General features: G+C 37.2%; 1 protein-coding gene across 11 annotated transcripts in view; it reads right to left on the reverse strand.

Annotated features, from left to right (window-relative positions):
• nrsn1l (neurensin 1-like) overlaps positions 1–16,117 on the reverse strand; it is a 220,195-nt gene that overhangs the window by 7,129 nt on the left and 196,949 nt on the right. The gene's annotated exons all lie outside the window — the stretch shown is intronic.

A 16,117-nucleotide genomic window follows, 5' to 3' on the forward strand; every position in this document is an offset into this window, starting at 1 on the left:
GTCTAGAGCACTGCAAACAATTTCATAGAATAAATTTATCAGGCCTGTCAAAGTATCATAGTTCATCCAAAATTTTCTGAAAAAATGCTCACCCTCAGGCCATCCAAGATGTAGATGAGTTTGTTTCTTCATTGGAACAGAGTTGGAGAAATTTTCCACTTGCTCACTCAATGGCTCCTCTGCAGTGAATAGGTGCCGTCAGAAGCACCTGATAAAACACACACACAAATCCACAAGTAATCCACACCACTCCAGTCCATCAATTAACATATTGTGAGGTGAAAAGCTGCATGTTTGTAGTTAACAAATCCATCATTAAGGTGTTTTAACTGTAAACTGTCACTTTCTGCAAAAATATGAGTCCATAATCCACAATGTTTCCTCCAGTAAAAAAAACATTCCATCCTCTTTTGTCCTCTTACATCAAAATCCACTGACAAATTTTGTTAAGAATGGTTTTGGACTGTTTTTGCCTGTACACGGTGCTTGATCGGTGAACATTTCTTCCCTGATTCAGACAAGACATCTTTTTTTAATGAATAATAAATGTATTATAGATAGAAGACTCATATTTTAGCTGGAAGCAACTGTTTGAAGCTTAAAGCTTCTTAATAATGGATTTGTTTATTATAAACACGTATTTTCACTTCACAAGATGTTAACTGATGGATTGGAGTGGTGTGGATTACTTGTGGATTATTGTGATGTTTTTATCAGCTGTTTGGACTCTCATTCTGACGGCACCCATTCACTGCAGAGGATCTATTAGTGAACAAGTGATGCAATTTCTAAATCTCTAAATCTCCAAATCTTTTCTGATAAAGAAACAAACTCATCTACATCTTGAAAGGTCTGAGGGTGAATACATTTTCAGCAAATTTTAATTATTGGGTAAACTATTCCCTTTTTCAACATATTTGCAAATTTGACTTTATTACAGCTCCATTCTGCTTTCTAAAATCTGTTTGGAAACCAAGGGATTAATTGTGATTTTTATTATAATTAGTAGTAAATAGTGGAATAGGAATAGTTTGCATTTGTGTCGTATATCTTGTATATCTAGTTTCCCCTCACCGCTGTGGCCTTGCTCTTGCTCACTGTGGCACTAAACTGCTTTAGAACGGTATTTATTATGTAAATCGTATGCAAATAAATTTAAATTGAATAGATATTTTCCTCTTCAGGGTTACATTACTGTAATAGTTGACTGAAAAAAAAAGACACACTGTTAACTTAATACAAAGTAATAGTTTAATAATTTCTTTAGGCTTTTGTATAAATTACAATAAAAAAGCTAATTACTTTATTCTGGAAACATTGACTTTTCACTATTTTTCTCACTATACAAAGAAATCTGTATAGTGTACATATGAATACATCTCCTTTTATAAGTTAGGAAGGGGGTCCCTCACAAAGGAATCATCATATCATATCATAACATGATCATAGGCAACAAATAAGGTAATTTTTGAGGTTAAATTGCACTAACAACACCCAAATGAATTATTTTTGTGGTTATTGGTAGAATATTAGTAGGTCAAAAACACATGGGTCAAAGGTCAATGCCAGCATGCCAGATGAACATCTGTATACCTACAGAATGTTCTTCCTCAGCGGTCAAGAAGCTCTTTATTTAATTCAGCAGGTATTCTGCACTTTAGTATCTCTGTCATCTGTTTGAGTGTCTGCTTTGTGTTATTCAAACTATGGAAGGTTTGCAGTTTTTTTAACATCATAAATAAACAAGCAGGAAAAACAGTGTGATTCAAGCTTATTGCCAAGATAATGTGGTTTTCTTTCAGTCTTGAGAGTTTATATTCACTAAACCTTCACCTTCCTGTCATCGCTGCTTACATAAGGATATTGTTTTCTCTCTTTTTCTGTCTCTTTTCCAGACACAGTGGCCTACATTTCACACATGGAGGTTTGTGTCTGAGAGTACTGCTTGCACAACTTGGGAGGAGATGTGTTAAGTTAAAGTCTGAAACCACCTGAACGCTAGATGGCGCTATCATCCCAGACAGCTCATGATAGAGCAGCTCTCGGCTTTGTTTTGTCCAGGAGACACACACTTAGTCATCTAGAAGTGCCAAGTGCTGCGGCGTTACATTTTGCAGACACGTTTCCTCAGGAATGTACACTATGTTAACAAATGTTCTTTGTTGTAAATTTGTGTTACTATATCACAAACATTCCTTTTACTATTTTAGCTCCTAAAAACAGTCTCCTTAGAAGTGATTTAATTTTAACAGTCAAATGTTTGCAGCGCCACATTAACAGTCCAGAGGAGTAAAACCCATCACCAATAAAGGGCACATTTATAGGTTTCAATCCACAGAGGTAAACATGTCATACATGCCTATGAATCCAGTGTTGGCACGGCGGACGGCTCGCATCCTCTGTTCAGCCCTGCCCGCACCCCTGCCATCTGTCCCAGTGTCCTACACACGCAGCTCGCTCTGCACACAGCCCCAGGGCAGGAGCGGGGGGAGCGGCGGCACAGCAGCCCCGACATCTGCTGCTTCCGTGGGCTGCACGCATGCGGAGGCCCCCTGGGTCCCTGGGAACAGCGGCAGAGGCCGAGCAGCCACAGCGTCCTGCAGGGTACTATTGTCTCTCCTCCACATCGTAGTGGCGTCTGAGAGCATGACCCGTGTCAGCGATCGCCGCTCACGCTCCTCTGGGTGAAGGGTGGAAGGCGTTTTGTGCCATTTGCCTTGGTCGTTAGGCTGTAAGGTCAATTTGACCTGAATTAATATTAAAATTTTATGGAATGCGAAGCGTGACAGTTGGCATACAGATGCATTGTGCGTGTAGGGGTTTAAAAGACACTTGCAGTATTGATTTGCGGTATTCACTGACAAAACTTGAACGGAACTGAATAATGACACAATTTTTGGTAGCACTTTAGTATGGGACCAATTCTCACTATTAACTAGTTGCTTATTAGCATGCCTATTATTAAACATATTGGCTGTTTATTAGTACATATCAAGCACATGACCATATTCTACATCCCTAATCCTAGTCAATACCTAAACTTAACAGCTACCTCACTAACTATTAATAAGCTGCAAATTAGTAGTTTATTAAGGCAAAAGTCGTAGTTAATTGTTTGTTAATAGTGAGAATTGGACCTTAAAATAAGGTGTGTCTCAATTTTCTTATGCTTTATAGCTGAACTGAAGTTCCACAACTGATTCATTTATCAAACTAATTTACAATCAAGATATTCAATCATTCAACGCAATTGATCTGAATAATTATACTATTGCTTTCTGTAGAGCTGCTTTTCAATGTTTCATAATTGATGAATTTGCAACATCAACACTGCTATTAAACTGAAGTGAATCAATATTGGCTTGAGCTGAATATACACTGCTGGCTTCTGTAGAGCTAAAGCTGAATTGAACTTGATTCATAATTGATTATTTTACACATTTACTGAACTGAACTGAATCAACACTGACCTAACTGGACCTAAATAATTATTCTATTGCTTTCTATAGAGGTGTTTTTAAAAAAAAAATTCATTTCATAATTGATGAATTTTGCAACATCAACACTGCTAATAAACTGAACTGAATCAATATTTAAGTGACTTGAGCTGAATAATGACACTATTGCCTTCTGTAGAGCTGCTTCACAGCAGAATTCAGATTTGTGTGATATTTGAGGTTTGCTGCTACTGCTACTTTCTTATTATTGCGAAGCTGCATTGAAACGATCTGTACTGCATAAAGTGCTATTTAAATAAATGTGACTTGACTTGCTGAGGCACAAACATGACTTGTTTACCCTGGAATAAATATAAAGATTTTTTTTCTTCCATTTTTTTTTTTGCTATGTTTTGCTATTACAATAACTGGGTAATGGCTAGTTACTAACCATGAACCTACCCCTAAAACCTTGCCTTATACTATACCAACCAAGGTCTTTCTTATACACATACTGTAAAATAAAATAAAGTGTACCCAAAGTGGTATATTTTTGTACCTTGAACTGGTTTTAGTCCCATTAAAAAAGTCTTCCAACTCCCCCAAGGCCCAAATGACCATGCTATCACAGCATAAGTGCACCAAATTAAAAATGGGAATTTTAATGCCCTCAAAACTCATAAGATATGTAAACTCAAGCCACTTTATTTCCCCTAGCTATTTAAATAAAATATTATTTATAGTCTACTAATATGTGTGCATTGGAGGCTATAAATTTATTAAAGTAATTTCTTACTGCTGCATCAAAAGCAGGTTTAATGGCATAAAGATGCTGAATCAAATTACTTCAAATGTATATTCTTCATTTTGTTAAAGTACTGTTAAAAATGATATACGTTTATTTTGAGAGTTCAGTAGTGTAGTCTTTAAACGTAGTCTAATATAATGTCAACATAACATAGTCTACACATAAATAATGATAACGCAGTCACAGTGGTGTGAACCACTAACAAGTCCAAATAGGTATTCTGGAAATAACGCCAAAAAAATGCAACCTGCAACTATAACCATATTAATAAGTGACAAGCCCAACATCATTTATAATATCACTGGCTGCATCATATGAGTTCCTGATTTTTTTGCCGTTTCTTTTCACGACCCAACACTTGTAATTTTTCATTATGCTTAAGAATGTCTTGCGGGAATTGCTATTCTTTTGTGGTATGTACAAGTAGTGCTTAAAAAGATGCAGCATTGTGAACGAATACCCGTCTGTGATGAGCCTACCTATGAATAATGAATATTAGAAGCACTTTGATACTCTAACACTGTAAAAGGAAAAGAATCAAACACTCAAGGTCTTGTTTTTCTTCCTCGACACTGTGCTGGAAGCCAGGGCATTGCTCTCTCTCTCTCTCTCTCTCCCTCTCCCTCTCTGTGTCTCCCTTTTTCATTTTCCTCCCCGAGAAGCAGGGTGCACGGCATAGCATCCTCTTTTATCTCAGGAGCAATCAATAATGTATGGGACTCCCGGGCTCTCTATGGAGAGGAGCTCCAGCGTTGCTGCCGCCCTGCCGTACCACTCGGCACTGACAGCCCCGCTCAGCACCCCGTCTGCCAGCCCCGGCCCGGGCCTCCAATTAAACACAGTACTTAGAGAATCCGGCAGCTCGTGTACAAGCGGAGCGCGCCTTGGAGAAGCCCCCTCCTTCTCTCCCCACAACCTCTGGAGACCCCCTAACCTACTCGCCCACACCGTATTGATCTTCACGCAGATGTAAAAGACTATTGAGGTCATCATTCATTTTTTATCATTCCCAAGAAAAATGTCAAAACGTGTGGCAAAAAAACAACTTTGTGTCAGATGTAATGGGCTCGGCTGCAACAGCGTGGGATGCCAAGGTCTTGTGTCAAACCGGGCGAAAACTGAACGTAGCCAAATCCAGCTCGGTTCTTGACCCTGTAAATCTAAATTAAGGGTCATTAAGCTCAGAAATGCCTTTCTACGACCGTCTGACTTATAACAAAGATGCATTCACCATGAGGTGAATGTTGGCCATTCTGCAGATGTGGTATTGATGAATGCGCTCAAGCAGATGTGGACTTCGACGGCTCTCTGTTGAGGCCCGGGCCCTGTTGTGGTCACCGCTGAGAGCCGGTAATGACAAACACTGACGCTGCCCAATGCATCAGCCTGTAATAAAACATTCAGAGGGTCCCACTGCGCTGCAGGCCCGCTGACCAGGGCTAATTGGAGGTGCTTATTCAAGGCACTTTCACACCGATAAATATTTAAATGCACTTAAACTTCTACCTGATGTGGTTTACATACCCAACACACTACTCATTCTTTAATCAGTATTTTTCCCCCAAGTAAAAGTATGTAAACACCCCTACAACAAGATAAATTTACTTGCAAAATATATTGAGCCAAATAATTTTTTTTTTCAGCATATATGAAGGAAAAAAAAGCGGCGTAGATTAGGAAGTGGAAAGAAAAATTCAAGACATATTCTCCAAAAATATGTCTGCAAAAGAAAAGAAAAGCAGACAAGAAAAAAAGAGTCGTGTCATAAAAAAAAAAAATAAAAAAAAATCTCATGAGAATAAAGTCATGTTTTGAGAAAAAATTCATGATAAGCCTTAAAGATAAGCCTCATAATACTACAAATTTATTTGCATTTTTTTTTTTTTTTTTTGCAAAAGATCACTCATTCTGTAACATTATGACTTTTATATTCTAAACTTTATGACTTCATTCTCATAAACGGCCTAGTATATGATTATTTAAAAAAAAACATTATGCCTTTATTCCCTCAAATAATAATTTTTTTTATTTTAACGTGGCACTAAAACACTGTCATACTTATGCAGTCTTGCTTTTCGAGTGAACTTATTTGGTAAGAGTGTTTAGAAATGTTAAGACCAGATTTTTATGCAGTGTTCAAGGTTAGGGCTGCTGCTCCAAGGGTTAACATGCCTCACAAAGACCTTTAGTGAAAAGAATATCTTTCACACTCCCCCTGCCATGATTCTTCAGGGATGTCTTACCTACATGTCTCTGACACTGACCCTCCCTGCGATGACCACGTCGTCCTCATCTTGAGGATACACTACATCTCAGTGTTGGCAGAATGATGACAGCGTGTCTAATCTAACCCAGCGTGGATGTTAGCAAGACGGGCCTTATCCAGCACACAGGCCTTGAGTTTCCAGCCTCTGTGGGAACGATGTGATAAAGTGGCATGATATTCCCTCCAGGAGACGCCACGAGTGGAAAAAAAGAGCGCAGAGGTCTGCGTCAACATTGGCCATCAGCGTCCCACAAATCAGCTGGGTTAACGGGGGGAAATAGCTTTCAGACTCTCCCCTCTGGAGGAGCAACAGAGAAAGGGCCCCGATAGTCCTGCACAGCTAGCCATTCATAGACCCCCAATTTATGGGCGACCCCAGAACAGGGCATCTTTGTGCGGAGGCCTTCACTGTACCGAACGCAGCTGCATAAATTATGCTTTTATTGGGCACCTTGCCCGTTCCTCTCCATAACCTCAGCTAAACTTTTTCCATTTTCGGCGAGCATGTAACGCTCTGACTTTCTGCTCCTCACTGCAAAAAATGATATTATCAATAAGTCATGGCAACATTCCTTTTTCCATTACTTTAACTTCATCAAAATAATGTATTCAATTTCAAATTCATTTTATTTAAGGTTATATGAGATTCAACTAGATTTTTTTTTAAGTTTAATGTAACTAAAAAAGGTTAAAAGAGTTGAAAGTTTGTTGAAATAGCTTGCATGGCCAATTTCATTATGATAAAATCATAATATTATCAGATTATAATAATAAAAAAAAATTGTATGCACATTAAGCATTTTTATGTTTTAGAAGAGTGACCCCTTTGATGTTACTTTTCTCATTTTATTTTCATAATATTATGACTTTAGTCTCTTTATTCTTGTAAAAAACGATATGATCAGTAAGTCAACATATGTTTTTTCATCAAAATAATTTTGATGAATTTTAAATGAATTTTGAAAAGATATGAAATTCAATTACATTTTTTAAGTGTAATATAACTGAAAAAAAGAGTTGAAAGTTAGAGGTGAAACGACTTGTTCAGCCAATTTTATTATACTTAAAATAAAATTATAATATTATGAGATTGTTTTAGTAGGCACATTAAGCATTTTCAGGTTTTAGAAAAATGTCCCCTTTGATATTACTCTTTACTTATATTACTTATTTTTTTCAAAATATTACATCTTTAGTCTCATAATGATTCTATTCTTGTAAAAAATGGTATGATCAATAAGTCATGACATGACAACATATGTTTTTCCATTACTTTAACACATCCAAATAATTTAATTAATTTCAAATTAATTGTTTAAGTTATACGAGATTTAAATAGATTTTTTTAAGTTTAATGTAACTGAAAAAAGTTGAAAGTTGGAAAAAAAATTAAACTTGAAAATTTGATTATATAAAATCATAATATTATGTTATTGTAATAATTATTATAATAAATTTGTTTGCTGTTTAACCTTTCAAAATAATTTGACCAATTTTAAATTCAACCTGATTTTTTTAAGTCAGTCTAATATAACTAAAAAGGTTTGAGTTTAAATGACTTGTATAGGCAAAATTATCTTACTTATAAAAATCATAATGTTATGACATTATAAAATTATTATTATAATTATATTATATGTTATGACATTATAAAATTAGTATTATACAAAATAATATAAAATAATATAAAATTATTATAATAAATTGATAAATTGAATCTTGTATAACTTGTAAACTGAAAGTGTTTAAATTATTTTGATGAGTTTAACATAATTTTGATGAGTTTAACATTATGTTAAACTCATCAAAATAATTGAAACATTTCAGTTTATAAGTTATACGAGATTCAACCTGATTTTTTATATTTAGTTTTTAATATAACCGATACAAATTGGAAGATTGAAAGTTGGAGGTGAAATGACTTGTAAAGCCAGTTTTTAAGTTCAAGTTTTTTTTTTCAGTTCTTGGCAAGTCATCAGTGGAAATGAAACATCATGAGCTATATGTTCATGTACATAACTGCCATGGTGACTCATTAAATGGCGGAGTTCCACATATTGGCTTCTTTTTATATCAATCCATATTTCCTACTGAAAGATGGTCTGTTGAGTTAATTATCTTGCTCCGTTTCCATACATAGAGGCTGAAATGTAATGATAAGAAGCAGAGTTCTGTGCTTCTGTAATGAGCTTTACTATGAGTAATGGATGTAGGCTACAGCACTGGGTAATGTCAATGACAAGACTCCAGTGCTCTCTTAATTACCTGCACATCCATGCCTGGCGTAACGTGGGTCCATCTCCCTACCGAGTTGAAGGATCTGTCAGCCCTCATAAAGGATCCTGACAAACTGGGGTGCGAATCGGCCCCTGTGTGGATGATTCTGCTGGTCATCACCGTTAGCTTGACCTTTTTGCTCAGCTAATGCCGTCCCTGAGCTGTGCAATTTTCAGAAACTTCTCATAACGCAGAAAGAACAAAAAATGTGATGCATCAATGAAACATTACATGAAATACAGAGGAGGCATCACTCAAGGCGGTGTGAATCCACTGCACTTCCTGCACCTGTCTGCATGTAATGAGGAGGCTTTGGGTCTTAATGAAATTTAGCATTGCTCTCGCTGGAATTAAAACAGCTGCTGCAATCTGCAGAGATGGAGGTGGGCTGACAACACCTCCATTGGCGCTAATTAGACCAGCCAAGGAGAGGAAACTCACAGAGCATATATTAGGAAGGACCATTTTGCCAAGAAACATTCAATATTTCCATACTGGCAGTGCAAAACAATTAGAGACATTCAGCATGAAATGTAACATAAGGCGGGAAAAGTTTGGTGAAGAATTTCTTCGCATTTAGTTGGAGCTCCTGAAGCTGCTTGTTAATGCAGAGCGAGGATTATGCATCCTTTTATTAATACAAATGATGCTTGGATTTTAAAGTGTCGGATTGTCAAAGCATTTTCCTGCCGTGCGGAAGATGTGGAAGATGTCTGGGCAAAGTTCCCGCTCCTTTCTTCCCTGTTTCTCCCATTATCACTATTGTTTCCTAACGGACAAAAGAAGAAAAATGGAAGAGAGAGAGAGAGAGAAAGAGAGGGAGAAAGACGCAGAGTGTTTTGATCTCAGTGTCTTTCAGAATAGAAAGGCTCAAGCTGAGCGCTGGCACACAGAGACACTCACCTCACAGGACATATACAGTGACTGCAGTGTTTCGAAGTTTTACTCTCGGTCCTTTGTGGTGTTGGTGCAGTTTTGCCAAGAGAATAAAACATGAATAGCTTTTTTTTTTTGTCTTTACAAATGTTATACATGTACACTGAAGTCCCCCTCCCCCAGTCCCATGTGTAAGGCTGCATCAAACATTCATTTTATGGTTATGGTAAAAACACGTGACAGACAAACAAAGTGAATACATATAATACTTTTCAAAACTTTGTGGTCGGTAAGATTTTGTTTTGTTTTGAACACTATTATTCCCACCAAGGCTGCATTCATTTGATTGAAAAAAACAAACAAACAAAAAAAACAGTAATTTTGTGAAATATTACAATTTAAAATAGCTGTTTTCTATTTTAATATATAATAAATGTAATTAGATGCACTTTTGGTCACATAGTCTCATTCTAATATGCTGATTTGCTGCACAACACACATTTATTATTATTAGCAATATTGAAAACAGTTGATTTCTTTCAAATAAAATCTTTCTGACCCCAGACATCTGAAGGGTAGTGTACATTTATGTCTAGAGTATGTGTTTGTATTTATGTTTTCATCTTATTCAAATTATTTCTTGACCTATATTTTGAAACTTGTACTTCTATAAAGGCAAACACTCTATTCTGGGCTGTCAATCAACAAAATTGCAAGTAACATGCGGAGGAATATTTTTACATTTTTATGCATCTGTTGGTTTGTGGTATACACGTGGTTCCCTGTGATCACCATATCAGAGGGAAATCTGACTAATAACAAGATCACTGATAGTAAGAGAAAAGTCCTACAAACATATATATCATGTAAAACAAACAAACAAAAAATGCCTGTGCAAGTAAGGAGCATATATTTGCTAAAACATTTAATTTTTTAATGTATTTACAGACATGGTGCAAAATGCCCAAGGACGCATTCCGATATGAGACTGACAACAAATATAAATCATGACTTGGGTTTGGGCAAGATTTTTATTTATTTATTTAATTATTTTTCCAGCAAAGATTTAATTAAAATGTTCAGCAGTGTTGCTTTAATTGAAATGATTTGAGGTCAAGCTCAAAAAGACAAACAAGAAAAAAAATAAATAAATAAAAACAAACAAACAACAACAAAAAACCATAACATAACATCTCATAAAAATAGTCCACTGATATGTGTGCTGAAACTATAGCTGCTCTACGATAGCTTTGTATCTATACCTGGGTAGTTGACGTATCAATGTGTCCTATGGTATGACGGAAGAATGTAAAAAAAAAAAAAACTCTAACATTGAAGATAAACCTCTCTCATGGTATTTGTAACTCTAAGAATGAGGATACATTTTTCTCAAGTGTTTTTTTTTTTTCCTACATTTTTGCTGTGTGACACCATAGGACAGAGTCCAACTTTTATTTGTCAACTACCCACCTCCAGGTTTTTCATGACATCATCGACACCAAACGCCATTGGTTCTTTAGTGTCATGTGACCAGTCATGACGTGATACGTTTGAAAAATGTGAGATTTTGAACTATTTTGAAGCTTTGATAACCACCCACAGTCCTTGTATGTAAAACAGAAGCTTGGACATCCTGCCTAATATCTTCTTTTGGAAAACCAAAATGAGGTTTGGAACCACATGAAGGCGAGTAAACAACGACAGAATATTCTTTCTGCTTGAACTATCCCTTGAATATGTTATGTAGGAATTCATAAAACATGACGTGAATTTCCACCTAACATCATCTTGGTGTTAAACTAATAAAAACTAACAGTGATCCAAACATCTCCTGCAAATGTGAGCCATTCCCGCGTCTGATTGTCTTGTTTATACGAGATTAATATTAATGCTTGACTGCTCCATCACAACAACGTCTAAGGCAGAAATTCACTTAGAATAATAAAATCCAGGGGTAACTGGTTACAAACTTGGCAGCATGTGCTGGCTTATGTCGACTCCCTGTGCTGAGGTGGCAGTGATTCAGATGTAATGGGTCCTGTGTTTATTTAAATGGTTTTTCCATCACGGGCTGTAAAGTGAAGGAGCAGGACACTGCTGCAGTAAACAGGCTTGCGACTGCACTGATTTATAGCCCATTAGGAGCAGAGAGGCACTTTACTGCTCTAAGCTAATCTGAGCTCCACTGGCACTTCTGCTCAGCATGCAAAAGCGTGTGTGTGTGTGTGTGTGTGCGCGCGCACATGTGCATATACATGTGTAAACGCTCAAACGGTTAGCATTACACCAGACTGAGGTAACGGCCTACCTTTTGCCATGTTCGCTTGTCACATGTAAACGCTCGCATTGAGGCCGAGAGGTTATTGTTCTAAACCTCCTTGAGCAAACAAATATGCCAACCCAAGCCCTGCAACTGAGTGCCGAGGCGACAGGCCGTCCAGCAGAAAGGATATCACATCCCATTAGCTTTTTAAAGGTAATTTTATTAGTCCAAACAATGTCATTCTAGTCTAGTTTATCACTTTTCCCAGCAGAAATAAAACTTGGGGTCATCTGAGGCAGCTTCTGAGAAAAACACCTTGGGAAAGCCTTCCCTCCTAACTGTGAGGTGGCCACAACACTTAACATTAGCCCTCGGTTCCTCAGTGACCGCTTGACATCTCTCTAATTACATCCACACACATGCTACGCAAACAAAAGTCACCCATCAACCCCTCCCACCACACGTCTGACCCACCACTGTCATTTCAAAGGTTTTTAAACCAGCGATGGTCCATTTCTCCATACGCAAGCTCTGCTTTTAAGCTGTTTAAGGGGCGATGGTAAGGCTTGGGGAGGGTGGTCAAGCCTCCCACAGTGGCCCCTCCACCACCTACCCTCCCCCATATAGAAAGCACATCCATCCAGATAACCTTTTCATACAGGATCAACATGATTGTAAAGTGGTCATAAGTCATGCCACTTATCATGGGTTTAAAAGAGCAGCATTGTCATCAGAGAGGCCTATCATAATCACTCTGGACTAAATAATTCATCATGGGTCACGCTGGGGTTAAGTGGAAATCACCCAGAGGGTAAGAGGTTCCATGGCTCACGTAATGTGTGCATTGTGTACATGACATAAACATGTATTCATACATTAAAGTGCTTTACCAGTGGTTATATTCTTTACCTGGGTATGTGATATGGCTATATGTTTTGGTACCCAGGTTGTGGACAGTGCCCTTGAAAGGACCAATCAAATAATTGGTCTAATAACAGTATGTTTATATGTGACCCTGGATCACAAAACCAGTCTTAAGTCGCTTGGGTATATTTGTAGCAATAGCCAAAAATACATTGTATGGGTCAAAATTATCCATTTTTATTTTATGCCAAAAATCATTAGGATATTAAATAAAGATCATGTTCCATGAAGATATTTTGTAAATTTATTACCATACATATATCAAAACTTAATTTTTGATTAGTAATATGCATTGCTAAGAACTTAATTTGGACAACTTTAAAAGCGATTTTCTCAATATTATGATTTTTTTGCACCCTCAGATTACAGATTTTCAAATAGTTGTATCTCAGTCAAATATTGTCCTATATCCTAACAAATCATACATCAATGGGAAGCTTATTTATTCAGCTTTCAGATGATGTATAAATCTCAATTTAAAAAAATTTACACTTAGGTTTTGTGGTCCAGGGTCACATATTTCAATCATGACAACACTTAGCATAATAGATATCGCAATTTTAATGCATTTGGTCTGGCACACCAGATCGGCAGAGCAAGTATGGATGTGCTACTGCCAATACATACAAAGGCATGCTTCAGTGAGCATGTAATATATGCTACTGCTGCTTGAATCTGCATACATAAATCCCACAGCAGATCTAGACAGGTGGTGCTGGGGGAGGTGGAGGGTGTCAGAGGAACTCTGATAGTGCTGCAGGATCAGCTTAAAGCAAACAATTTAAAACATTGAGCAAGCCATCTTACTTTGATCAGATTGCACTATGTAGCAAATGACGTGATTTCTAACAGATTGCATATAAAAGGTCTATCGGCCTGTGAAATCTAGAGTTTCATGACTGACCTAGATATTTAAGCAGTATCCCACAAGCAAAAGTGTTGTTTTGAATATCAGATCGGCTGAGGCCGCAGGTAAAAAGAGCCCTGCTGATATTCAGACTGACAACATGATTGTGAGTGTGATATTGCTTTTATGAAACAGCCTAAGATTTAAGTTAGTCAGTATTAACTTCTTCATTGAACTATGTACAAAAGCATTTACTTACAGGTGTGAGTAATGAAATGTCTTGTTCACACTGCAGCTTATGATAGACGCTTGAGAACTTTCTGTATTAAAAGATTAGTTCACTTTCTGAATAAAAATACCCTGATAATTTATACCCCCATGTCATCCAAGATGTTCGTGTCTTTCTTTCTTCAGTCAATAAGAAATTAAGCTTTCTGAGGAAAACATTCCAGGATTTTCCTCCACATAGTGGACTTCAACAGGGATCAACAGCTTGAAGGTCTAAATTGCAGTTTCAATGCAGCTTCAAAGGGCTCTACATGATCCCAGCCGAGGAATAATGGTCTTATCTAGCAACACAATCAGTCATTTTCTAAAAGTACATAAAAATTTATAAACCTTTTAACCACAAATGCTCATCTTGCACTAGCTCTGCGATGAGCGTTCATGACTTCACACATTACGTAATCATGTTGGAAAGGTCATATGTGACATCAACATCTTGGATGACATGGGAGTGAGTAAATTATCGGGAAATTTTTATTCCAGAAGTGAACTTATCTTTTAATGAGTAATGTAAGCAAAGCTTGTATTCTGTTCATGGCTATCCCCTGCATTGAAAGTGGTTACATATTCAGAATATGCACTTACCTGTATTTACAGTGTACTTACTTAAGAAAGTACTAGATAATATAAGGTATCTACTGCCTACATGGGTTGGGGTTAGGTTTAGGGGTAGGTTATTACCTAGTTATTATAATTACTATAATAAGTACATAGTATGTACATCCAGAACAGGACTGTAAAATAAAGTGCTACAGTGAAAATGACTAAAATAATATCAAAGAATGCGATGTAAATAACTGTAAAGTCTTATCACATTTGAAACGAAAAAAGTCCAGTTAAGGTGCGGGTTTATCCGTCAGATCAAAATTTCACCAACACACTCTCGTGGCATTAACTATTTTATGTTTTGATGAATTAGTGTCTAATTGACGACTTCATATGATCTCATTTGTACATTTTCAAACTATCTTCTTACACGACATTGACATTTAGGTTTAGTGCTGGGGTTAGGGATGGACCTTCATGCTAACAATTTTTTGTTTGATAATTTTTTTTAAAAATCATGTTTTTGTCACCTCATAAAATAGCTACCTATAGTTATATCTAATGAGATCTGGTTGAAATTAACCAACAACAGCCTTTATACCTGAGTGAGAGTGTACAATTTGAGTCGCACACAGATTACAAAACAGATACGAGCAGCTCCAGTGAAAAACAGTGACTGGTGGATTGAGTGATACAAACAGTGAAAAATCCCATTGCTTCCGCTCTGTTTGTATTACTCTGCAGAGTTTGTGAGCGGTGTAGAGTGAAAGCAGTGCGAAGTTTCCCCTGCAGCGAAGACCAGGTATTATCAAAGTCAGAGTGTTTGTGTTTTCTTTCGCTCCATGATCTCTTGGAGCAGAGCTTCTCTTACTAGTGATTAGGAAGCAGGAAATGTCTTTCCAGTTATACTCAATTCAGACAGCAAGCTCCCAGCTCTAAAATACCCTTCTGTGTGCCATAGCACCGTAGATTCAGTAGCAGTTTAGAAATCACTGTCAGAGTATTTTAGTACAGTGCTCATGAACATCTGAATGAACATCTAATTATCCACCACAGCAAAAGGTTCCACTGAAGATTATGAAACGTGAAATCAATTCATGTACAAGCAGGATAAAATGTGCTTGATTGTCCGCATGGATACAAATCCAAAGCATTGTAATTAAATCCCATTATGCTCTTTTGTGATCTAGCTGTCACCAGATTGCTCCCAATTTTCATGATACTGTATAAGCACCAGTGCAGTACAGTATGTTACGCGTGACCTTCAGAGATCAATTACAAGTTATCAGTATGAAATCAGTAGACTTCTGAAGAACAAGCCATTGGGAGTAATGTAATCTGGTCATATGAATATATCATATATCACTTGTACACACATCGCCCCCTGACAGATGCGGCAGCAGCGTACAAAAAACGTCAAGTTGCTCTGGCTGGTTTAACGCTCAATACCCTTTCCTCTCAGCTCAATCCGTCACTCCTGGTCCCAAGACAAAGCTCCACAAACTCTCCCCACACCATTTTACAAGCCACTGGACCACTACAGATAAGACTAGGTGGAATATGAGACAGAGCGGCCTGCCATAAAGAC

This window comes from Onychostoma macrolepis, chromosome 19, assembly GCF_012432095.1.
Source record: "Onychostoma macrolepis isolate SWU-2019 chromosome 19, ASM1243209v1, whole genome shotgun sequence".
Classification (NCBI taxonomy): domain Eukaryota; kingdom Metazoa; phylum Chordata; class Actinopteri; order Cypriniformes; family Cyprinidae; genus Onychostoma; species Onychostoma macrolepis.